Here is a 25,235-nt window from a genome sequence, read left to right on the forward strand (position 1 = left end):
ATCACCAGTGCCCTTAGCTGAGGGATAGTCTACAGTCAGCAATGGCCAGGACAGTGTGGTACCTATGGCACATGCATCCGGACACAGCAGCCATACCCAGAGGTCCGGAACTGTACCACATAGGCAGATGTCCAGGGGTTCTGCTGGTCATCATGCCCCTGGCAGACGTGCCACAGGTCTTACAACCTCACGCATGTTCCAGGCTGTCATGGAGGCACAGGCATGTATGGAACGGTACACCAGACAGGGACTAAGGGCACAGAGGGCACATAACACTGCTTTAAATGACAGTATCCGTGACCTAGCAGGTGACATCCGTAATTACACTGAGGTCATGGATAGACGTTGGGGTGAGACATTAGATGTCCTCTGCAATGTCATGTCCATGTGTCAGGACAGTGTGGGACAGGTGAGACATTGACATGGATGTATGCCAGCAACATCAGCAGCTGGCAGTCGCCGCGGACGTCCCTCAAGTCACAGCTGCTCCCGTAGTTCCAGTACCAGCCTCAGCAATGTTGGGGGTGGGCTGTCCATAGACCGTCCTAGAAGACCACGTGCACGTGGCTCTGGACAGTCCCAGCAGGGACCTGGGTTCAGCGTACATATGTCTACCTCTGAGGATAGTACTCAGTCTGGCTTAGTACCTGATACTGTCAGTAGCATCCCTGCCAGGCACAGGTACCATATCCGTGGCCGGAGACGGTGATCTGTAAAGCCTGGCAGGTACAGTCTGTGGCTGTCCCACAGATCCCCGTATATGGCAGCGACATGGTGGAACTGTGTGCATGCAGACACACACACACATAAACCAGACACCTAGGGCTAACACATACCCGCACACATTCCATCAACATTGGCCCATACCAGTACTCTTGGCCCTCAGACACACACACACACACACACACACACACACACACACACACACACACACACACACACACTCACATACATGTCGATTGTATGGCTCAATGTAGGCCTCTGGCAAACCAACAACACACCCTGAGCATATGATGAAACCTGTGCCACCTCCTGTCATCTGTAACATTGATGCAGGAACAGGTTAACATGGTGCTGGTGCACAGGGTGATTTTATGGCAGTATAGCAATGTTAGCTTGTTGTCAGCAGTAAAGTGTAATGTTATCCTTGAAGGTGTAGCAGAGCAGGCATGATGCATTAAAACTATGATTGTCAATGTAGTATTGTTTACACCAGTGTTAATCCCAATAGTGTATTGTCCACTCACATACCACTTGGCTGATGTGTATAGTATTGGCAGCATGTGTAGAGAGTGGACAGTACGTGTGGAATGTGTGCAGCACAGGTTTGCAGGTGTACATTTGTGAACATGGTGGAGGTGCACTGTCTGCATGTACTTGTAAAGTGTACACATGGGCAGGGTGACATGCCCTGTATTACAGAGTGTTAACACTCCATAGTTTCTATTGATGGCCAGTATGCATTGTACTACACACATTTTGGAACTTGGGTACACATGTGTGTATGACATGGTTTGACACCGTGCTGTGGGTGATACTGTTATTGTCATTGGTTTGCATTCTGGTAGTATACATAACTTCTACAGCCTGACCATAAACAATCGTTAGATGATGTCTTGACAACTGACACACAGATGTAGGACACACAGTAACATTTGTACCCTTCAGGAACTATACTATGCCAGTAACCAGTGCTGTTCACCTGCACCCATTCCTGGGACCACTCCTGATTGCCATATAGCTCACTTAGGTACAAGCAAACACAGTAGGGATATGTCTGTCCACGTCTGGGAATGCATACTGTGGCCTATAATGCATTCTCTAGATGACACACACATCCTCCACAAGGGTATCATACGGACAGATACCTGTTGTCAAACCCATGCTGTAAAACTATAAGCCAACTAAAGCATGGTCATCCACCTTTACAAAACATAGTATCCCCATAGTACCACATAGGTAGTAGCCCCCAACATGTTGACAGGTACCGATGTGTACATACAGCCGAGTGTTACATCATCTCTCCTTTGGTAATCACATTTCCAAAGGTATTTTGAAATCCCTCGGTGAATCACATAAGCAATATCCACAAAGGTTGTTGTACACCTATAATGAATAGCCATCATTGACAGACTTTGCTGCATTTTAACTGCTCTGAAATATACCTCAGGTGTAAACCCTCACTCACACTATTCAATAGAAACTGTAAAGAGTGTGCATGACACAGATGACCTAGGCCAGGGATCACTGCAGTGGCTGGGATTGTCACAAGCATACAGATGTGACCTAAGGTCTGGAAAGCAGCAGCACACTCTGGCAAAGATAACAGATGTGTTCATGGAGAAAGCAGGGTTCCCACCTCTGAAATAATTGAGGTCACATGTACGCATATGTATTTGCCACAAAGCTACCTAACGTGCAATGCACATACTGTTGTCATTGTGATATGTAATACAGTAGTAAAAGCAAAACCCACAACAAGTGACCAACTGTGTCACACACACATAGAGCACACACACACTCACCATGTGCAGGATTCAAACCCGTACCTAACTAACTACTTTATGATACTAGAGCAGTACGCATTTACATGACGCACTATACACATTACTGGGAATTTTCCTTTCCACAGGTATATTTGTAGGATGGTGACATCATCAGACTTGACAAAGATAAGTATACCACTTTTAAGGTGTTGTACTTGTCCCCAAAGAGGTTGTTCCTCTACAAGGAGATATACACACACTGTCATACAGTTGTCAAGTGCAGGATTCAAACCCCTACCTCATGATACTAGAGCAGTATACATTTACACGATGCACTATACACATTACTGGGAGTTCTCCTTTCCACAGGTATATTTGTAGGATGGTGACATCATCAGACTTGACAAAGATAAGTATACCACTTTTAAGGTGTTGTACTTGTCTCCAAAAAGGTTGCTCTTCTACAAGGAGATACACACACACACACACACAGACACACACACACACTCATACAGTTGTCAAGTGCAGGACTCAAACCTCTACCTAACTACCTAATGATACTAGAGCAGTACGCATTTACATGACACGCAATACACATTACTGGGAGTTCTCCTTTCCACAGGTATATTTGTAGGATGGTGACATCATCAGACTAGACAAAGTGGGTTACATTAGGTGACATTAGGTGGGCTACATAGAAGGAATTTGTAGACACTTTGGCAATGTGATCATCAAAGGAGAGTTTACTGTCTACCTGGGTCTCCAGGGCCATAATTACATTCTCCGTACATAATGGATTCCCACCTATGTGGTAATTTGTGTGCACTTTGTTTTATCCAAAGGGGATGACTGCATTCTTTGGCATTCTGCTTGAGGGCATTGTTTTGACACGTGGTATCTGTCTCTGTAAAACCCTTCTGTAGGATGTCTGTGTCAGCCATGGAGTTGATTATGGACCACAGTTATTAGTCATCTGCAAACTTGTTCAGTCATACTCCTCCCATGCTTGCCTGTACCTCTGAGCGGTATCTACTGAACAGGTGGGGTCCCAGGACCAATACCTGTGGGATGCCATTTGTGAGTGGATTAGAGTCGGACATGGCACCCGCAACTCTGAACATGTGTGTTTGATCTGTGAGCCAGTTGGACACCCATCCTGTGACATAGCTGTTAACGTTCAAGCTGGTAAGCTTGTCCATGATGCCAGAGTGGGGAATGGTGTTGAAAGGCCTTAGTGAGGTCCAGGTGGGCTGTGTGGACTACATTCACCTCCATCTATGTCCTTGGTAACTGTTTCAAATAAGTCGACTAGGTTTAGGAGACAGGATCTACCTTTAACAAAGCCAAGTTGGGTAGAGTCCAGTGTCTGGAGGTACCCATTGTCTGTGTTTATGGGTTCCATGATAATTTGCTCCATAGCTTTGCAGACCAGGCTGACTCGGCCTATAGGGCAATGGTTTCCTGGTTCTGTTGTGGCACCCCCTTTGTGGAGCTGGATGACTGTTGCTGTATGCCATTCCTTGGGTACATAGCCTGTGGTAAGGTTGAGTCTGGACAGTGAATGTAGGTGAGGGTGTAGTTCCTTTTTGGGGCTGGTGTAAGTTGCAGCCTGGGACACCATCCAGTCCCATTGATGCTTTGTTCTTAGGTTTGGAGAGGGCTGTTTTTACCTGCATGTCCATGAAGTCTGGTGCTCTGCATTCTTCTGGGATGGACACAGGCCCTTTTGGGGGTGATGTGGGGGGGGTTGCACTGAACTTGTCCCCCAGGATGTGGGCAATGTAAGTTGGTTCAGTGTATCTTTTTTCCATTTTGCAGTAGCTGACAGCATTTTTGAGAGTAGCCACCTAAATGTTTGGTATAGCTAACAAAGGCTTTGTGGCTGTTATTCTTACATTCCTTGGCAATTTGTCTTTAGAAACTGGCCTTGGATTATTTTATGAGCGATTATTGTTTCTTCCTAATAATGATCAGTGATGCCTTTCCTTATGTGAAGTTTGCTCTATCATGTGTTCATTCCCTCCTTCTGTTGTATAGCTTATTTATGTGCGACAACCACCAGATTGGTTTCCTATTTTTGGAGGAGTGCATCATGGTTTTATTTGGCATGTCTCGATCCATGCATCCCTATAGATGCTCATAGAATGCACTTGTAAATGATTCTGCAGATTGTATAGCATTGTCCTATAGCAAGGGTGCTTTTGAACTTTCCACTTTGGTCTTGAGAAGTGTTCTGTTTGCTTTAGAAACTTTCTTCACAGTGGTTTCCTTGACTGTGGGGGAGCATGATGTGGATGTCCAGTGTGATTACTTCATGATCTGATATTACCAGCGAGGGGTTTATCTCTGTTGTGGAACACTGGTACCCCATGTTGGTGATGATCAGGTCCAGTATGTTGTCACCTCTAGTGGGCATGGTAACCAGCTGTTCCAGAGCATTTGAGTTTTTAAACTCTGTGAAGCATTGGGCAAAGGACGTTGTACACGAGTAATTCTCCCAGTCAATGTTTGGTAGTTGTACTCTCCTCATATAATGCTCTTTGGTAGGACCTTTATATTTTCCACTGTTCTCAGGAATACTGGGTGAGGTTCCTGAGACAAGGTAGGTGATCTTTAGCAGGCTACAATCTGATAAGCAGCTTTTCCCAATGTTAGTTGCACTTGCATGGTCTCCAAGGCCTCATGCTGTGCCACTAACCTGAAGGTGTGGGTATCCATAAGGTAAATGGATACACCACTTCCTTTTGTATTTCACTCTGGGTTTTGGGGCCGAAGATCCGAGGGATTGTGAGTGTTTTATGTGGAGCATGTCCAACAGCTCTGTGTTTGACATAGCTTTGTATGTTAGGCAGAGATCACCTCTGAGTAGGCGATATGTGAGAGAGTACAGCTGGAGCATTTTGAGATGGTCTGTGTATGGCATGTATTTCAGGCCGCTAATGCTATTTGTTAGGTATTTTTGCAGCCTTTCCAGTTGTTGTTGATGTATTGTGAGGTACATAGCAAAAGGGGCATTGTACTCCATTATGGATCTAGTGAGTGATGAGTAGAGAGGAACAATGTCCTCTTCTATCCTGCATGAGACACCTTTTGTGATGAGGTGTGCCACATAGAAGGATTTCCGGACTACTGCGGGGATGTGATTATCACAGGTGTGTCCACTGTCCACCTGTGACCCAAGGTCTCTTATTACACTTTCAGTGTTAAGTATACTACCGCCTATGTTGTAGTTCATGGCTACAGAGTTTTTACCAAAGGGGATGACAATGCACTTTTTGGCATTGAGCGTGAGGCCATGGCTTTGACACCAGGCATCTGTCTCTGTGAGGCCCTTTTGTAGGATGTCCACATCTTCAGTAGTTTTGATTATGGCTCCTAGTTTGCAGTCATCTGGAAACTTCATTAGCCACAGACCTTCCATGTTAAAGTTTACTTCAGAGAAGTAGATTCCAGACAGGACAGGACCCAGGACTGGACCCTGTGGTACTGCACTTGTCTCTGGTCTAATGTCGTACTTGGAGTCTGCTACTTTCACAGTGTGTGTTCTGTCAGTTAGCCAGTTGGCATCCCATCTTATGACATAGCGATTTATACCTAGTTTAGTGGGTTTATTTATAATTCCAGAGTGGGGGATGGTGTTGAAAGCCGTGGCAAGATCTATATAGGCTGTGTGAACCACCTTACCCTTGTCTACGGTTCTAGTGACTGCTTCAATGACATCTATCAGGTTTAGGAGACATGATCTGCCTTTCACAAAAACAACATAGTTGTGGTCCAGTGTTTGGAGATTACCAATGTCTTTTTTTATAAGTTATATGATGATACATTCCATGGCCTTGCAGAGCAGGCTCATCAGGCTAATGGGCCACTAGATCCTGGGGTCCATGGTGGCTCCCCCCTTGTGTAGTGGGATAACCGTCGCTGTGCGCCATTCAGCAGGCACAAAGCCTGAGGTGAGGCTATGACTGAACATGGTACATAGTTGTGGTGCCTGTTTGTTCTGTAGTTTGTGTAGACCACAGCCTGGGATGTTATCTGGTCCCATGGATGCTATGTTCCTGGCTTTGGAGAGTGTTTTTTACCTGTGCAGCCGTGATGACAGCAACTTTGCAGTCTTCCATTATAGAGATGTGCTCTTTCATGGGTGAGGGGGGGGGGGGCAAAGTTAGCACTGATCCTATCTGCTAGGATGTTGGCAATATCAGTTGGGTCTGTATATTTAGTGCCATTGTGCTGTAACTCAGAGCAGATCTGAGTGTTGCCATTGAGATTCTTGACATAGCTATAGAATGCTTTGTGGTTGTCTTTAGAATCAGTGTCAATTTTGTTTTCATAACTAGCTCTGGAGGATTTTATCATGGATCACAGCTTCTTACTGATGTGGACCATGGAGCTCCTCCCCTCATGGGATTTTACCCTGTTTTGCAACAGTATTTTCCTTCTGTTGTGCAGTTTGTTTATGGCAGGGAAACACCAGATTGGCTTCCTTTCTTGGAGGTTAGCGTCTTGGTTCTGTTTAGGATAGCATGATACATGCAGTCATGTAAGTGCTTATGAAGTGCAATTGTGAAGGATTCAGTAGTTGTAACTGTATTGTTCATCTGCATGTGTGTCCTGCAGTTCAGCACTTCTGTCTTAAAAAGCATGGTGTTGGCTTTGGAGACATTTTTTAACATGGTTTCCTTAATGGGGGTGTGGGTCCAGAATGTGGATATGTAGGGTGATTAGCTTATGGTCAGATGGGACCAATGAGGCACTGATGTCAGGTGTGGAACACCGGTCACGCAGGACAAACCAAACCCCGTAACCAACACAAATAACCACAAAGTGAGCTAAATGCTACTCATTGCCAGAAGTCTCAGCCTCCAGATGCACACACTCGAGGCACTTCTCATTATGGAGAATATTGATATCTGTGCAGTATCGGTAACCTAGTTCAAGGCTCCAGACAGCACAACAGCACTAGCAGGATACTACTCATTCCATACCTTCCAGCATCAGAACCTGATTCATAGCGCATAGGGTGCGGATGTATCCATATTCATCAAGGATACCTACACCTCACTCTACATGCTCTCTACAGGATATGTACCAATAGAATGTTGCACAGCAACGTTCTTCACACTCCACAGGGGTGGGGTCATGAAAACCCCTTGGCATTCATGCTCTATGTGCCTGACAAGTGTGTTCTGCAAGGCAATGGAGCCAATCATAATGGAAGTCAACAATACAGAGATTGGGAACCTTCACATAGTTGAGCACACACAGTTTGGCTTGGTCAAATGCAGACCACGTCTCCTGAACTGGGAGGATTGCTTTGACAGTTACCCAGGCTATAGATGATTGAAATGAGATCCACACAGCCTACCTATGCTTCGCTAAGGCCTTTGACACCATTCCCCAGTCAGGTATCATAGATGAACTCAACAACCTGGCCATGAATTCATACATCACAAGATGGATTGCAAACTGGCTCACAGATAGATCCCACACATTACGAGTTGCTTGCTACATGTCATACTCTACACCAGTAACGACTGGTGTCCCCCAGGGTTCAGTCCTGGGGTCCCTCCTGTTTGGTATAGACTTCTCAAATGTACATGCCAACACAGGAGAGTTGTGGTTGACTAAGTTTCCTGGGAACTGTAAAGTGTTTGCCATAATAGATTCCCTGAAAGACAGACATATTCTCTAGAAGGGACTCTGTGAGACAGATGTGTGGTGTCAGAATCATGGCCTGTGGAGGAATGCATACTGATCCTCTTTGTTGAAAACAAAATACCCACAAACTACCACATGGGTGTTACCCCCTTCAAAATGACAAGGTGATAAGGGATCTGGGGACACAAGTAGATAGTCATCTTTCCTTTGACAACCATGTTGCCAAAGTGATTGGGAGATCCTATGTGGCCCACCTAATCAACAAAGGGCTTGCATCATGATCCAAAGAGGTAGTGTTGGCAGTCTACTCTTACATCATCAGACCCATCATTGTGTACAGTGCACCATTTTGGATGTACTTGACTTAGCATATCCAGCAGCTGTAGAGACCACATAGGTACCTCACCAAGAGGATTACTTGCCTCAAACAGTTGTGTTATACAACACAGCTGGTAAAACTAAATCTGTTCTTCGTTGCGTACCACCTACTCAGAGGCACACTCTGCCTAACATACAGATCCATGTCCAGCACATAACTGTTGAACATGCTCCATCTACACATAACAACATTGAGTCACCCTACACATTCCAGGGATATGAACCTTATTAGAACAATGAATACAACATGCCGGTGGGATAGAGTACGATCCCAGATACTTGCCTTACTGTGGAACAGAGTCCCAATGTACATCAGACAGAACCCCTCGCTGACACTCTTCAATTGGAACCTTGATGAGTGGATGGGAAACAGAGAGTTCATGCCAGGCATCACATCAGCAGCCCCACTAGAAAGGGGCTTAGGTATTAACTATTAGAACTAGGCCTTGGGAGACTACCCAATGGTGTGGTGAAAGCTGCACAACTTGCGTAGGCTGATATATGCCTTCGTGGAGATAGTCTACAACATACCTATGGACCTATGTGACAGGTAAATGTCTACAGATAGTAGATGTGTACTTCATTGTACAGTCATGTTGTACAGCAGGCACATGGACCACATACACTGTAATGCTTACAAATACTGGTGGCTGTTATGTACAGTGGGAGAGATGTGCACCTCATGTCTTTCGTGCCATTGGGATCTGTGCTGGGTGGGACAGTCTTGGATGGCTCCCTGTCATGGTCACCCTCTTACACACATCTCTGCCCATCCATCTTTGGCTTATTATACTGTGTTCCCCATATATATATATATATATATATATATATATATATATATATATATATATATATATATATATGTGTGTGTGTGTGTGTACATAGGTAGGTAATAGGCTATCTGCCTGAAGGCATATATTAGTATGGCCAGAGTGTGGAGCTATCACCACCCATGGAGTTAGTTCCCTAGGCCTCTGTGTAGTAGAGCTGATGAAGTGATCCATGGTGTGACAGTTCAGTTTCACATACACTCATCAAGACTCCTCTGGAAGAGTGTCAGTGAGGGCCTCGGCTTAATGTCGATTGGGAGCCTGTTCCAAAGTGAGGGAAGTCTGTGAGTTAGTCATGCATCCATCCAACATGTTCTATTTAATGTTGTGATGATGATAGTCCTAGAGCATGTGGTACAGTGAGCTTGGGTTTACTTCAGATAGTGCATGTACATCAGTTCTGCATTGGATATGGACCTGTCTGTAGGGCAGAGATCTCCTGAGTAGACAATATGCAACAGAGTACAGATTGAGTTAAATTCAGTCTGGTTGCATGGAGCAACTGTTTGAGGCCAGAAATCCTCTTGTTAAGGTACTTCAGTGGTCTTTCCAGCTGCTGAAGGTGCCTAGTCAGGTTCATCGCAAGTGTGTTGTCGTACTCTCTGACAGGTCTGATGACTGATGAGTAGAGGGAACCTCCTTTGACCTACATGCAAAGTCCTTGGCAGTTTGTGGGAACACATAGCATGATTTTCTAACCACTTTGTGAATATGTTTCTGGAAGTAGAGATGACTATCACATGTGTCCATAGATCCCTTATTATCACTTCCATATTTAGGGTGTTGGCACCTATGTGGTATTTGTATGACTGTAGCTCGAGGGCATTATTTTTACACCACATATGTCTGACTGAGACCCTTTTTAAGGATGTCTCTGTTGTCTCACACATCGATTATGACAACTTTTTTGCAATCACCCACAAACTTTGCTAAACATAGCCCTCATGTGTTTGACTGTATTTCTGAAAGGTATACACCAGACAGGAGGGGTACCAGGACTGAGACATGGGGGACAGCGGTTGTTACCAGCTTGAACAGGAGGCCACAATTCTTACCTTGTGGGATCTATCTGTGCCCCAGTTGGCAATCCATCAGATGACATACATATTTATGCACAGCTTGTTGATTTTGTGGATGCGACATGTGTCTGGGATGTTGGAAGAGGGCTTTCCAAGGTCTATGTGGGACATGTATAGCTCATTTCATTGATGTATATCCTGGGTGACTGCCTTGAAAACAGTCTAGCAGGTTTGGGAACCATGATCTGTCCCTGACCAAACCGAAATTGGTAGGGTTGGGTGTTTGTTGGCTCACAATAGCTCTGTTTATGAGTTCCATCATGATGGACTCCATGGCCTTGCAGATCAGGCTTAATAGGCTTATAAGATAATAGTTCATATGGTCTGTTGTGCACCAACACTTGTGGAGTGTGCCAAATGTTGCTGTAACGCATTCAACGGTTTCATATCCTGTTCAGAGGGTGAGTCTCAACAGACTGTTCAGGTGCAGGGTCTGTTTGTTTTGGAGTTCACATATGACACAGCTAGGGAAGCCATGTCATTCCATAGACGCCGTGTTTTTAGGTTTGGAAAGTGCTGTTTAACCATTGTATATGTGATTTCTGGGTTTTCACAGTCTTCAGGTATGATAATGGGCCCTTTTGTCAGTGAGAGGGGGGTAAATATGTATGAACCTGTCTGACAAGATGTTGGCGGTGTCAGCCATGTACATGTATTCATTTACAGTTTGCACTGACTCAGAACCTATATGTGTTTACATTGATATTTATGACATTGCAAAAGAAAGCTTCATGGTTCTCTATGGGCTCTTTGACAATATTTTTGCCAGAACATGGATTGGATAATGTTAGGAGTGCTCATTGTTTATTGATGATACTGATCGGAGATTTATTGGTCATCTTTGAATTTTCACCTTCTCTGAACATGTTCAGTACTTGTAGTACAGTTTGATTATGACAAGAGTCCAATATATTATATGGGTCTGTATCATATCACTGTGTGTGCAAGGCAGGATTGGTGAATAGTGACATGTTTCTGGGGTGAGAACTGCAACTGCCATATATGTGTGGCCCACTGCTGTACTCAGACATGGCCTAAGTGTGTGAGCATGCCCAGTATGACCTTTCAGTATGTTGTTGACTGACATTTGCTTCGTTTATTGAAGTGTGTGAGCATGCCCAGTATGACCATTCAGTATGTTGCTGACTGAGATTTGCTAAATTTGTTGAAGTGTGTGAGCATGCCCAGTATGGACATATATATTATATGTGTGTGAAAAATCAAGTTGTTTTTTACTTCAGGGCTCACCTTTGTGTTGTACATTGACAGGAAGCACACTGTGCCTGCAGGGCTTCCATGAGTCGCTTTGCATAGACTTATCAACATTTATCCATACAGAGGGGGGCAGCTATTATTTGTACATTTCTACCCAGGAGGCACACCTGATTGTTACTGTGGGTGTACATTGGATGAGGGGTTGACCTGACACTTACACACATTTGGTAGGCCTGCACTGCTATGTCAGGTACCCCATTTCAGTCTGTACTGTTGCCTATCATACTGGCTTGAGGCATACTACTGTACTACAGAACTTAGCTTCCAATTTCACGTATATTAGTTTGTGACTTTATAGACTACCCAACCCACATCACATTGCCTGGCCTGCTATTATCTGTCTGCATGGGCCTGGGGGAAGTTCAGAGGGCATGATACTGCATTTGTTTGTGGTTGCGTTAGTCTACAATTGCCCTGCTGTGTCTGTGCCAGTGAAATGCTGTCATGGCTTAGTGGTTCAGTACTGTGACTGTAGTGCACAGTATCCTGAGTTTGAGCCCTGTCACTGCTTTTTATTTTCCTGCTGGGCAGACCTGACTGGTTAAGGAACAGTAAAGCAGGTGTGAGCGTGTTTAGCCGACTTTGCCTGACTTTGCCCAACATTGCCCAATGTTGCGCTAGTTTGCGTGGTGTGCAGCTCTATGCAATTGTGCTTAAATATGCCAAATAGTGGTAAAATGTGCTTAACACTGCTTTATATTGCTTAATATAGGGCAATCATGCCTCAGATGGTGCTGCAGGGCTGCCTATGTCGGATGCACATAATACACTCCCTATACATGTTTGAAACAGGTAGTGTCAAGTTAGGCATCCCTTTTATTGTATGTGCGAGTCAGACAGAGGTGTCATTTCCAGGGTTCCTACTGAGTCAGTGTATGTGCTATGCGTTGCCTCTTTGCCAAGGCCAGGGCATACTGGGCACGCCTCCTTCTACCTACTGGGGCAGGCTCAGGTTGTTCCTCCTCCGAGTCATGCTGTGCCTGTGCAGGCCTTGGCAATGGTGGGGGGGCTGTTTGGCCCTGCCCCATGCTGTTCCTGCTGCAGCTGCTTTCGCAGGATCATATTGTGTAGCATGGCACATACCATGACTATTTGGGTACATGTAGTTGGTGAGTACTGCAAGGCTCCACCGGATGTGTCCAGGCACCGGAACTGTGACTTGAGCATCCCAAAAACATGCTCAATAATGTTTCTTGCTTGTGCATGTGCCTCATTATGGAGTTATTGTTCAGGTGTGTGTGCATTTCTGATGGGTGTCATCAGCCACGGCTCCAGTGCGTGTCCAGCATCCCCCACTAGGTGACCGTCAGAGATGTCCCCAATGGCAAATCTCTGGTACAGCTGTGTCAGATGCCAGATGTGGGAATTGTGATAGCTTCCAGGGCAGCCAGCACACACATTCATTATTATGCCCTGGGCATTGCACACAACCTGGCAGTTGATGGAGGGGAAGCCCTTGTGGTTGATGTAGACACTACCCCACTCACCGGGTGGTGCTTTGATGTATATGTGCGTGCAGTCTAGTGCACCCACCACCTCAGGGTATTCCGCTATTTGGTGGAAAAGACGCATATTGCTGGCCAATGCCTCACTGGAATTGGGGAAATATACATGCTCACCGACATGTGCTGACATGGCATACAGGAACTGGTGCAGTACCCTGGATGCTGATGCCTGTGAAACCCCCATCATATCACCAGTTGGTCTCTGGAAGGTACCTGTAGCTAGTATTCGTAGGCCAACACATACCTTGGTATCCACTGGGATGGGTTCCCCTCTGTTGGTTCTGTGTGTGAGGCATGGCCGGCACAACTCAACAATTTGCTGCAGGAGGTCTCTGTCCATTCTATAGCACTCCATTATCTCCAGCTCAAGTAGCCCCTGGTAGATTACCCTGGGTCTGTACACTCTTCTCCGTCTCCTCACTGTGGGTTGCTCAGCAGCATTCACAACATGACCACCCTCAGCGCCTTGCACATGTTGGTTTATAATAGCAATGGCAGCCCCTAACATTTTGTCAGCCTTAAGCTTTTTGAGTTTTCAGTCTTTCTAAACTGCAGTGTTGCAGAGTTCTTGTGAAAAAACAGGTTAGACTGCTGTTTGCAGAGTTTAAATTGCTGGGCTGGGTTGAGCTAGTCTACTGCCTGTGTAATTGGCTGATTGTGATATATTTCACCTGGCAGCTCTGCTAGTTCTCCTTGGTTAACTTCCTACTACTTCTTTTCCTTCCTTTTTCCCTTTCTGTTTCAACAAGGGGCAGCGGCATGCAAACAAGCGCACACGCGTGCACACACTGTGTGCCCATTTGCAAGAGATTTCACATATATCCATGGCATACACCTTTGGTTTCCTGTTTTCAGCTAGTACCACTGTTAACATGCCTCTTGCAATCCTGAGCAACTCAGGGCAAACACAAGCCACTGTGCTCCAAAAACCTTACAGTCTTTCAGACATACCCCCCTCATGATGTCACCTATCTTCTACTCTACTACTCCCCTACTCCTACACTTACACTCTAGGGACATGGCTCACATGCCAGGGAAAAATTAGATTCACTATCATTATCCTCATTTGCATAGGATTACCTACTAATGCTTGGTTACATCTCTCACACTGAGCTTCCCCCCCTTAGCAACCACTACACAGTGGCCATGTTCTTTGCAGCCTGCCATTCACCTGCATGGCAGAACAAGCTTTTTAGTGTAAATGCACATTTGTGGCTATTTTTCCCTTTTTTTCATTTTATTTAAAGCGCAGCATGTTTGCGCGACGCTGCGCTACGCTTAAACATCGGCGATCAGGGAAAAAAAATAACATTGGATTTTAAGGATTTACAACATTTGCAAATGCCAATGGCCTTATATTTGGCCATTGGCATGCTTCCTTAACTAGATGCATCCTTTATTTGGAGCTGTCATAGCTCCGTTTAGCTATTTGCAGAACGGTACTCTGTTACCAACGGAGTACATTTCTGCAGATAACACTACTCTTACACGGACAGGTTAGTGGTTCCTGGATTGAAAATTTACCTCATTTGCATAGCTTTCGGCAGCAAATGAGCTAATTTGCATACCATAACACTGTCCGTGCAAGAGTAGCTTTAGAAGCTCTCATGCATGCCCCTACCGGCTATTGCTGAATCGCTCGGCAGAAATATTGAGTGTCGGCCATCTTACACTGTTCTTACACTCCATGCAAGCCTTCATAAATCCGGCCCATTTTATATATATATATAGATAGATATAGGTATAGATATATAGATATATATACAGATATAGATATATTATTCCACTGGCCGCTGTTTCATGACCTACCTCAATTTAATACCAGCAGAAGTGATCAAATGAGTTCCTTATCTCCTGCCAGCAGTAAAAAATGTTCAATTTTATAAATGTTTGATTGTATGGAAGTTTTCCATATATTAATATAAGCTGATTTGAAATGGTGACATGCTTTGCTATCTTGGACTCACATTTTAAAAAAATGTAAAAATAAATGTTGCAATAAGAACCCGTAGAATTAAAAATCAATTGTGCTTTTTAATGATTGTTCTTTACCCTGTTTATCTTTTTATCTGCACAATAACACTTCTAAAGAATATTGTGCAGTAACCTACACAGAACCCCTGTCCTACTTACATCTGCATAATCATATACAAAATACTTTCATTAGATATAGGTTTGCTGATCTCTGAATCAAATTAATGGTTAATCATATTTAAAGCAGTGTAGGTTGCTTTGCATATTGTATTTGAATAATTCAACTTTACTTTTTCAACGTTATCACTTGAGCATTCCAGAAGAGCTTATGTTTACGAATAAATACAATATATCATTTCAGCATCATATCCAGATGCTATAACAAAAATAACCTTTCCATTCGTAATTCTTCTTCCCAAGTACTTTTTGTCCTCTTTCTGTCTCTTTCTGTCCATTTAGCTGCAGTGCCTTTAGGGAGAAGTCCTCTTCCAGTGCGTAACTGAAACTAGAAATTTCACTACAAGCATCACAGTTTGCCATTCTAACCTGTCAAAGAGCCTTGAGTTTCAAGCTTAGGATTAAATCTTGGCAGAGAGGCATGACAGCAGTCCATGTAAAGTAACCCCCAGAGACAAACCTGTGTCAGTTTTTGATGAAAACAAACTATGCATTGTCAGGCAAAGAAACTTAGTTGAGATGAATATTAATGTGCTTCTGCTTTGTTTTGCTTCTTCGGGACTATTAGGGCTTTCATGCCTAGTGACTAAAGAGCCTGCATTTGATTTATGAGGATAATTACATAATGGATGCTTGCAGTAGCTGTCCTTTTGCACTATGTCTAAGCTGGCTGTGATATGAAGACTGTAATACTTAACATTTTTACTAAAATGGCAATGTGTTAACTGCAGGAGGCACAGTTCTTTGACATAAGATGTACACACTGTATGGATATTGGCAGTCTGTGTAATTAATGGTTATTACAATTGTCTGAATAAATGTATGAATTTCTATGAAATCGCACCACTTTACTATAGCATTCTAATTAAGGAGGAAAACTCTTCATGTAAATTTCTTAGAGCTTATTTAAATACTCCACACCAAAAAAACAAGGGACGGGGAAAGTGTCATGTCATAGCAAATGTTCACATTGTGGACCACATACACTATAACTTGCTTACCAAAGTTGCCTTATTGGTTAAATTAGTTCTAAAGTACTACACTGCAGAAATAGTATACAGTATATGAAAAAAAACATGCAATGTATGCATTCCCGTATATTGTTTCATCAAAACCTGTTTATCATTAAAAAGTGTCACTCTTTTTCTAAGAACTGAACCAACTTTTGTTGATTCTAGATAATATCTCTTATTAGAATATTTTATGAGTATAACTTTTGATTTGCATATATCACAGTTAGAAATGCATCACATTCAAGCATTCATTAATCAAATTACATTCTTTAACACATTAAATCTGTAGAAACATTCTTTATTCCATAAGAGTATTCCGTTTTTGCATGTCATACCCATAAGGTAACATTCTTATTCATAAAAAGCAGAATTTCTGCAGTGAATTATAAATTATATTCCAATTGTATAAACAATTTCATATAGTAAGCATATTTTCTATTATAGTATAAGAAGACTTTTATGGTCTTGGTTCAAAGAATGCATTTTATACATTTTTACAAAATACATTAAGAATATTGTAATATACTGATCTAACAAATGTACAAAGACAGAATTGCCCTTCATAGATAAAATTTCAAGTCAAACAACATTGCCATCTTAAAGAACTGAGAAGAACCAAGCTTTCTGGTTTCGATTTTCCTTTTTGACAGCTAGTTCCACTATCAACTAGCATGTGTTTTAAACAGAATGAACATGCAGAAGTGAATATATGTTCAGGGTTGATACTGTAGCTGATCCTGCCTGTTATCATAAAGATGTACTGAGTTAAGGCATCCATAAATACATCTGTATGGCTGCTTGGTTGATGACCCCCTTTCTACTCAACTCTTTCCTCTAAGTTCAGGTCACCTACTTAGTTAAGTTTCAATCAGAAACTTTCACTAGAGACCAGGGAATCTACCACAGAAATATTGGTGGTCTGACAGTCTGGGCAATTAGAGGAATGAATGGATGAAAAAAAACAGAGCAGGAGTACTGAAGGCCAATGTAGGTATGAAGGTGATAAAAAACTAAACATAGATAAAAAGTAAATATCCATGATTTTGCAAACATACTGGAAACTAGCTGTTGCAACTGTTCCTCCCCTGCCTGCTGATCATATGTGGCTACCATGCCAATAAGAAAGGCAGAAGAAGCTTGGAGAATGGTGTAATATTCCTAGGCTTGTATGGAGTATTCTGCAATACACCTTGACAATTGTACTTTTGATGTCATGGGCAGTACCGTCCCAAAATGAAGTTCTGGTTCCAAGTAGAGTGACATTGGTGGTGCTGATCCTTGTTGCTAGTGGACAAAGTTGAGTGACATAATGATACAGAAGTAAAATATGAATACCAATGTAAATATCTTAATACAATGATTTGCAAAACAATACAAGTGCACTCTGAAAACATATACATATATAAAATGGACACAGTTTAACATGTATGGAACAAGATTACTACATTTGTTTATCAGATGGCACACTATCAGTTACTTTATTGATAACACACACGGTCCTTGCAGGAAATCCACAACAGGACTACATAACTATATGCATTGCCTGAAGTTACTGCATCTGGGTTTCAGGAATACTGGTTAAAGACATGAAAACATTTGTCCAAGTGCTATGTGGACACAACAATGACCTGTCCTTGCAGGGTAGGCCAGTAACTTGTTGATATAATATAATTTTGATACAGTAACTTGTAGATGATATAAGCATGCTTTAAGCAAAATTATGCTTTAAACAGCAAGTTGAGAAGTACATCACAGTACTCTACATTCAGGTAGGGACTATGCCATTTACCTCCAATAACTAACAGACTACTTGTAGGAATGTATACATACATTTGCATGCACTTATACAACACCTGACTTTAGTTTTAATTTTTAGTTCGACAACAGCTAGCTGTTGAACTATTCTACTCTTGCAAATGCCTATGACATTCACCTGCCACCTCAAACCGAAACCAGTGACATATGTGTGCATCACATAATACACAGGTGGTTTACCAAATGTGTATCTCTGGCACAACCCTTTATGTATCTACTACAGTAGTTACAGACATGTTGTTACTTCCGCTGCATGGTGTTTTGTTACCAACATATATTTTGTGTGACACTTATCACAGTACAGAGCTGTGTAGCTCCAGCTAATTCCTGCCTCACTCTGGCAGCACATCATACTGCCAGTGTTGCTAAGCTGATTGTTTTATAATGTCTGAACAGACAAAAATCATAGTTATCTTTATCACTTCTATACAAAGTGGCTATCCGACATCACTTCACTCATGTTGTAAATAGATGTACTATAAACTTGATGTAAGCTGATGTCTGTACACTGGGTACCTTCTGTGCTGTAACTGTTGTCAGAGTTTTCTCATTAGCGTTTAATGTATTGCCATCAAACAGGCAGTAGTCCTACTACACCCTGATCCATCATTTTCAATGTAAATATATTTCTGGGTGCTAAGGTGAGCACTACAACATAGACATGGATTATGGTGCTTACTTTTCAAAGGGCCAGATATCTGTTGTACATTGATACCTCCAAAACACATACTCAACCACACAGTACACGTTCATTCAATAAGACATAGTTTTATCTTGCCCTTACACTATGACCTGATGACGCCCACTGTAAATGAATTAACATCCCTTGCTGAAATGGGTATCTGGAAATCTCTATTCATAATGATATATAAAACTCTAGTTCTAGTCGTACATGTAGCACACACTTTTGTCTCTAAAGACAAGCTACCGTTTGTTATATGATATAACGTATGGATACATCACATGTACTGACCATTATGTATCAGGAGTGTTCATGCTGCATTCTGGAGTAGCACATTTGTATGGTACATGTAGTGACACATGGGTACATAAATTCTCAAACCATGCCACCAAATTATATGCAATGGTCAGGAGCTGCAGTTTCATGATCTGCACCACTAAACTTCAAATAGTTTACAAAGGATGACTGATCCTAAGAGCCTATGTTAAATGTCTGCTACATCTTGGAATTATGGCCAGCACCAGCCACAAGCAAATAAGCCATTGTAGCATAGTGCGGGGGATCTTGCCAAATAATGACATACAGGTAATCCAAAAGTGGGTAAATGCCGATTTAAATGGTATGTAACGAACTTGAACAGTGAATGTGGTGTAAATGAACACTGTTGCCTTAAGTTGGAATGTTCCTGTACTGTAGTTGAACACAATTCTTTAAAAGAAAAGAGAGAAATTGATGCATTGATAAGAGAAAGTTTTCTTTAAATTCACAGTTATAGCAATATAAACGGAAGGCTGAGACAAACCACAAGAGAGTTTGTTGACTCTTTGTTAAATGGGATTTGCTACTCAGAGCAGTCACTTGAAGTAAGTTAGCAGAGTGAAATGTAAGGAGACACAAGGAGAAAGCCTTAAGGCATTCCCTTTAAGGGAGGTTTGAACTACTGACATAGAGGAAAATAGAGAAAGAGTGAGACAGAGACACACTTAAAGAAAGAGACTGTAAACCCAGCAGTGTGAGACTGTTTTAAAGACATTGGTTATGAGTTGTTTTAGCCTAAATAACTTCATTAAAGAAGAACCTGCATTTTAAACTCTTCTGTCTAATAAACACACTCCTTTCTAAGATTGGTGTATTCGCTGCTTTTAATGTTCCACATTGGTAGAGAATGCAGGCTCTTTTGTTGTATTTTTATGTTAAAGTACTAAGACTGTACATATCACTGCCAACATAAATAATGTACCCAATTGAGTATATGCTACCCTAAATAGTGTCAGTCTACTGGTGTGTGCTGGGATTTCTTCTTTTTTTTTCAAATAGTATAACGTTATGTGAGTGCGTTAACCAAAATGAATGCTTTGAGACACTACTGCTGGCCATCACTGCAATGAATGAAGAGATGGTAGTAGTGGTAAAATCAATGGTTATGCCAAGGACAGTTTCATCACTAAAATAGCTAAGCAGGGAGAACTTACTGTAATATCTAGCTGCCATTGAGTGATACCTGGCATGAGGGATAGGACTGACTCATGACAGCCAGGATTCCTTCATCCCAGCTAACAAGAGAACCAGTGAAAAGCACCATGGGTATGGAGAAGATGAGGATAAGTACTGTGATAAAGTCAAAAAGACATCAGTTGCCAGAAGTGGTGCTGCTTCATAGGCACAGATGGTAAAGTTTCATAACTGACCTTTTCCTCATAGCAAAATGGTAAGATCACAATAATATGACTTAAATCATATAATTAATTAATAGTTCGAGCCTAATGGTCATTGCCAGAATTAAAATATACAAATGCTAGACACTGATAAATTTAAGAGCTCTTTACCTACTGATTTAAGAATTTGAGTATGTCAAAGTGGCACTCAGGACTTTAAAAGTTTTGAAATACAAGCAGAAAGACCATTATGTCATTAATGTATGCATGCATTTGAGACATCTAGGTCTGTAGCATAATCTGTACCAAATGATAGTAACAGACCAAAAGTTTCATCTATAGACATACTTCATTTTAAAAATGAAAAAGGTGACATAGATAGATTTAGAAGTAGTGACAGTAACACTATTACAAGTGTGAAAACTATAACATCTGAAAAGTGTGCTATTAGTGATGTTATACTTATACAATGTAGTTCATTATCTGCTAGGACTGTTCAGATTGCATTATGTCATTATGTTTTTACAAAGGTAATTAAGTAGAATGCCTTAATTGATGGCAAAGAGCTACTAGGACTGCCAGATACTGCAGCATGGTCATGCGGATAAAAGATCAGTTTGAATATAAAAATAAAATCCTTTCTAATAAAGCAGTTGAAGTAATGTATATTCATGGAAATAAAGAGTGTCCCATTACTCATTTGGAAATACACAGAAAACAGTTCATACAGGTTCTGTAGTACCCAAATTAACACATGTCATGATGATAGGGAAAGAGTTCCACACTTTAAATATTTATAGATGCAGTTGGAAGATGGTAGCCCTTTAGACAGAACCAACCAAGTTCTATGTGCGGGGGAGATGCACGGTCCAAACCAAATGTCACAAAACAACCAAGTAGACCAGCAAGAGCAGACGTGGAGATAAATAATAATCCTTTATTGTATACAGACCGGTTTCGGCAAATGTTGCCTTCTTCAGTGTAGGACAAAAAAAAAAAAGTGTCCTACACTGAAGAAGGCAACATTGTCTGTATAATAAAGATTATTACCTCACGTCTGCTCTACTTGGTTGTTTTGAGCCCTTTAGACAGATCACACTATCAGTATGGGGAAAGAACCCACAAGTGAATAAGCTTACAGCTATATCACTGCCTATTATAGAAAAAGAAAGGAGGGAACAACCACAGTTGCATTCATTAGATTGTATGAGTCCAACAAATATGTAGGCATATGGTTAGAAATCCCTAAAGGTATAAACATTTGGCTATGGATACAGACAGAAGAACCTATCCCATTTAATGAAATTGGCCAAAATATGCCCATGGAACAGTAGCCCTGCAAGAACAGAAACAGTAGAAAGAAAGGTGCTTCACAATAAAATATTTTTTATGTATATATATATATATATATATATATATATATATATATATATATATATATGGGAACACTTCACAATGCCGAAATCCTGAAAGATCAAATTTCATATGGCCGAGACCATATGATCGAACATTTCGGAATCCCGACATTGTGAACAGAGATCAGCATAAAGTGCGGAATGGGAGATTTCCCTTTTCCTCACTGTAGTGTGATCTTGGAGTTGAAATATTTAAGTAGTGGTGGTGGGGGGGTGCAGGGGGGCTTGCCCCCCTGCAGAAACATTTAAATTGTTGTTTTTTTTTTTGATTTGTTTCGGAATTTCGATATTCTGAAACATCGATCATATGGTCTCGATCATATGAAATTCAATTTTTAGAATTTTGATATTCTGAAGTGAATTCATATATATATATATATATATATATATAGATAGATAGATATATCTGTACATATGTGTGTATGTGTGTGTGTGTGTGTGTGTGTGTGTGTGTGTGTGTGTATATATATATATATATATATATATATATATATATATACATGTGTGTGTGTGTGTGTGTGTGTGTGTGTGTGTGTGTGTGTGTGTGTGTATATATATATATATATATATATATATATATATATATATATATATATATATATATATATATATATATATATATATATATATATATGTATACATATATATGGGTCTACCTGATAACTCCGAAACTGCAAAACGCCGACGATGAGAACAACAACACCGGAAGATTGACAATGGAGACGATCGACAGTTGAAAATCCTGATGCTGAGAACACCGACATGTTAAGGTAAGTGTGGGATTAGGGTTAGAGGTGGATTAAGTGAGTTAGGGTTAGGGCGCAGGTCAGGTGAGTGTGTGATAGTGACAGACTGTAGGGTTAGGGGTGGGTTAAGTGAGCTAGGGTTAGGGCGCGGGTTAGGTGAGTGTGTGATAGTGGTGGACCTTAGGGTTAGGGTTTGGGTTAAGGTTAGTGCATGGATAGTTGTGTATGTAAGGTTTAGTGTAGGTTTGTAAGGTTTTTGGTGTGCTTGTGTTGTGTGTGTGCTTTTTGGACAGGGGATTTGTTTTGTTTGTTGATTGTCGGGATTGTGGTTTGTTGGGCATGTGAAGTTTCGTGTTTTTGAACTTTCGGTTTTGTGGTGTCGGTGATTTCGTTGTTGGTGTTTTCACGTATCGGTGTTATCAGGTAGACCCATATATATATATATATATATATATATATATATATATATATATATATATATATATTTATACACATATATATATATATATATATATATATATATATATGTACACAACACACACACACACACACACACACACACACACACACACACACACACATATATATATATATATATATATATATATATATATATATATATATATATGTGGGTGTACTTCAAATGAATGAAAACCCACATTACTGAGAATTACATTACAAAGACGACATCACCAAAACCTGAATTTAATCATTGAATACAATGATGAAGGATTTCACAGGGTAAGTATCCAGGAGGCCAACAAGGGGAAATTTGCCCTTTTTCCCACTGTAGTGCTATGTCAGAGGTTGGTATATTTAGTCAGGGGGGTGTGGGGGTATAGCCCCCCACCTGAGTGGGTTTGAGGTAGTGTGATGTGTTTCATTGTTAGATGGTGGCCAACTGGATACTTACCCTGTGAAATGTTTTGGCATTTTAAGTGTTCATTAAATTCGAGTTTCAGTGATGTTGTCTCGGCAATATCATCTTCGGTAACATGGGTTTTCATTCTTTTGAGGTAGACCCATATATAAATATATATATATATATATATATATATATATATATATATATATATATATATATATGGGTCTACTTTAAAACATCTAAAACCCATAACATCTAATTTCATAACATTGAGACCAGAACATGTAAAACCCATAACATTGAATTTCATAACATCTAACACTAAAAATCCCCTCCACATATAACAATACCAAACTACCAACACACACACTTTTTAGTACGTTTATTCAGGGGGGTCAAGCTCCCTTGCTCCCCCCCGTAAAATAAATATACTAACTCCAAGATCGCAGTACAGTGGGAAAAAGTTAATTTCCTAATCCCACTGTATCAAGCCTCCCTGCAGAAACATAGTAAAAAGTGTGTTTGGTAGTTTGGTGTCATTATATGTCATTATATGTGGAGGGGGTGTTATTTTCATGTGATTTGTACTGTTAGATGTTATGAAATTTAGTGTTATGGGTTTTAGATGTTTTGGGTTTTAGATGTTCTGGTCTCAATGTTATGAAATTAGATGTTATGGGTTTTAGATGTTTGGAAGGGGACTTTATATATATAAATATATATATATATATATATATATATATATATATATATATATATATATATATATATATATATATATATATATAAACAGATTGTGATAATGAGGCACCAGAAGAAGTAGCAGGAATCAACAAAATCAACCTCAGATGCTTTTCTGAAATCAGCTTGTGTGTTTCTTTTGCAAAGTTTTCACTCTTCTTCCTTATTTTTTACTTTTTAGAGTAACTCAATTAAAATCATTCTTTTTTTAAATCTTTTTTATATTTTTATTTTTTACTTTTTAGTATTTAATTAAAATACAACAGTAATTCACCAGTGGGAACCAATTGTTATTCAACACACATATTTTTATTTCTTCTTTTTAGAGTGACACAATAAAAAACATTCTTTATTAGAAAAATCTATTATTTTACTTCTATTTTTATTCTATAACTTTTAGCAGCAACAATGGTAATGAACCTTTAACTACAGCGCCTTAATACAAACTAAAAATGTGAAAGTTTATGGACATGTGCAGGATCAGCTTCAGTCATTTTGAATGTATTGTAGATTACTGAGGTTCACTTTCCCTTACATAAATATACAAGTTTGGTAATGGATTCGCTACATCTCGCACGGCCCTTTGTAGTGCTAGGTCTTAATTTAGCAAGCTATGTTACTATGACTAAGTTTGTCTCTGGCAAAAGCCAATTTAGTTGCCAAGAGTGATAAGCCATTTCTACCCAACTATAATAAACCCAAATTGCCAATCAGTGTAAATCATCTGCCTCTTCATTCTATACCAAGTTACTGTTAATATGGCATGTAGACATACTCGGAATGGAATAAAAGTGACACATTGCTTACATTATTTGGGCTCTCTGTGGAACTTCAACATTTTGTTTTTTCACCTCCATGAAGCAGAGTGTTGTATATAAAGCAATGACTCATTGTGGTCCAGCCTTCTCTCTACTTTGTTTCCTCTAGTAACAGATATG

This window comes from Protopterus annectens, chromosome 1.part2 (genome assembly GCF_019279795.1).
Source record: "Protopterus annectens isolate FY-2018-M chromosome 1.part2, PAN1.0, whole genome shotgun sequence".
Lineage (NCBI taxonomy): Eukaryota > Metazoa > Chordata > Ceratodontiformes > Protopteridae > Protopterus > Protopterus annectens.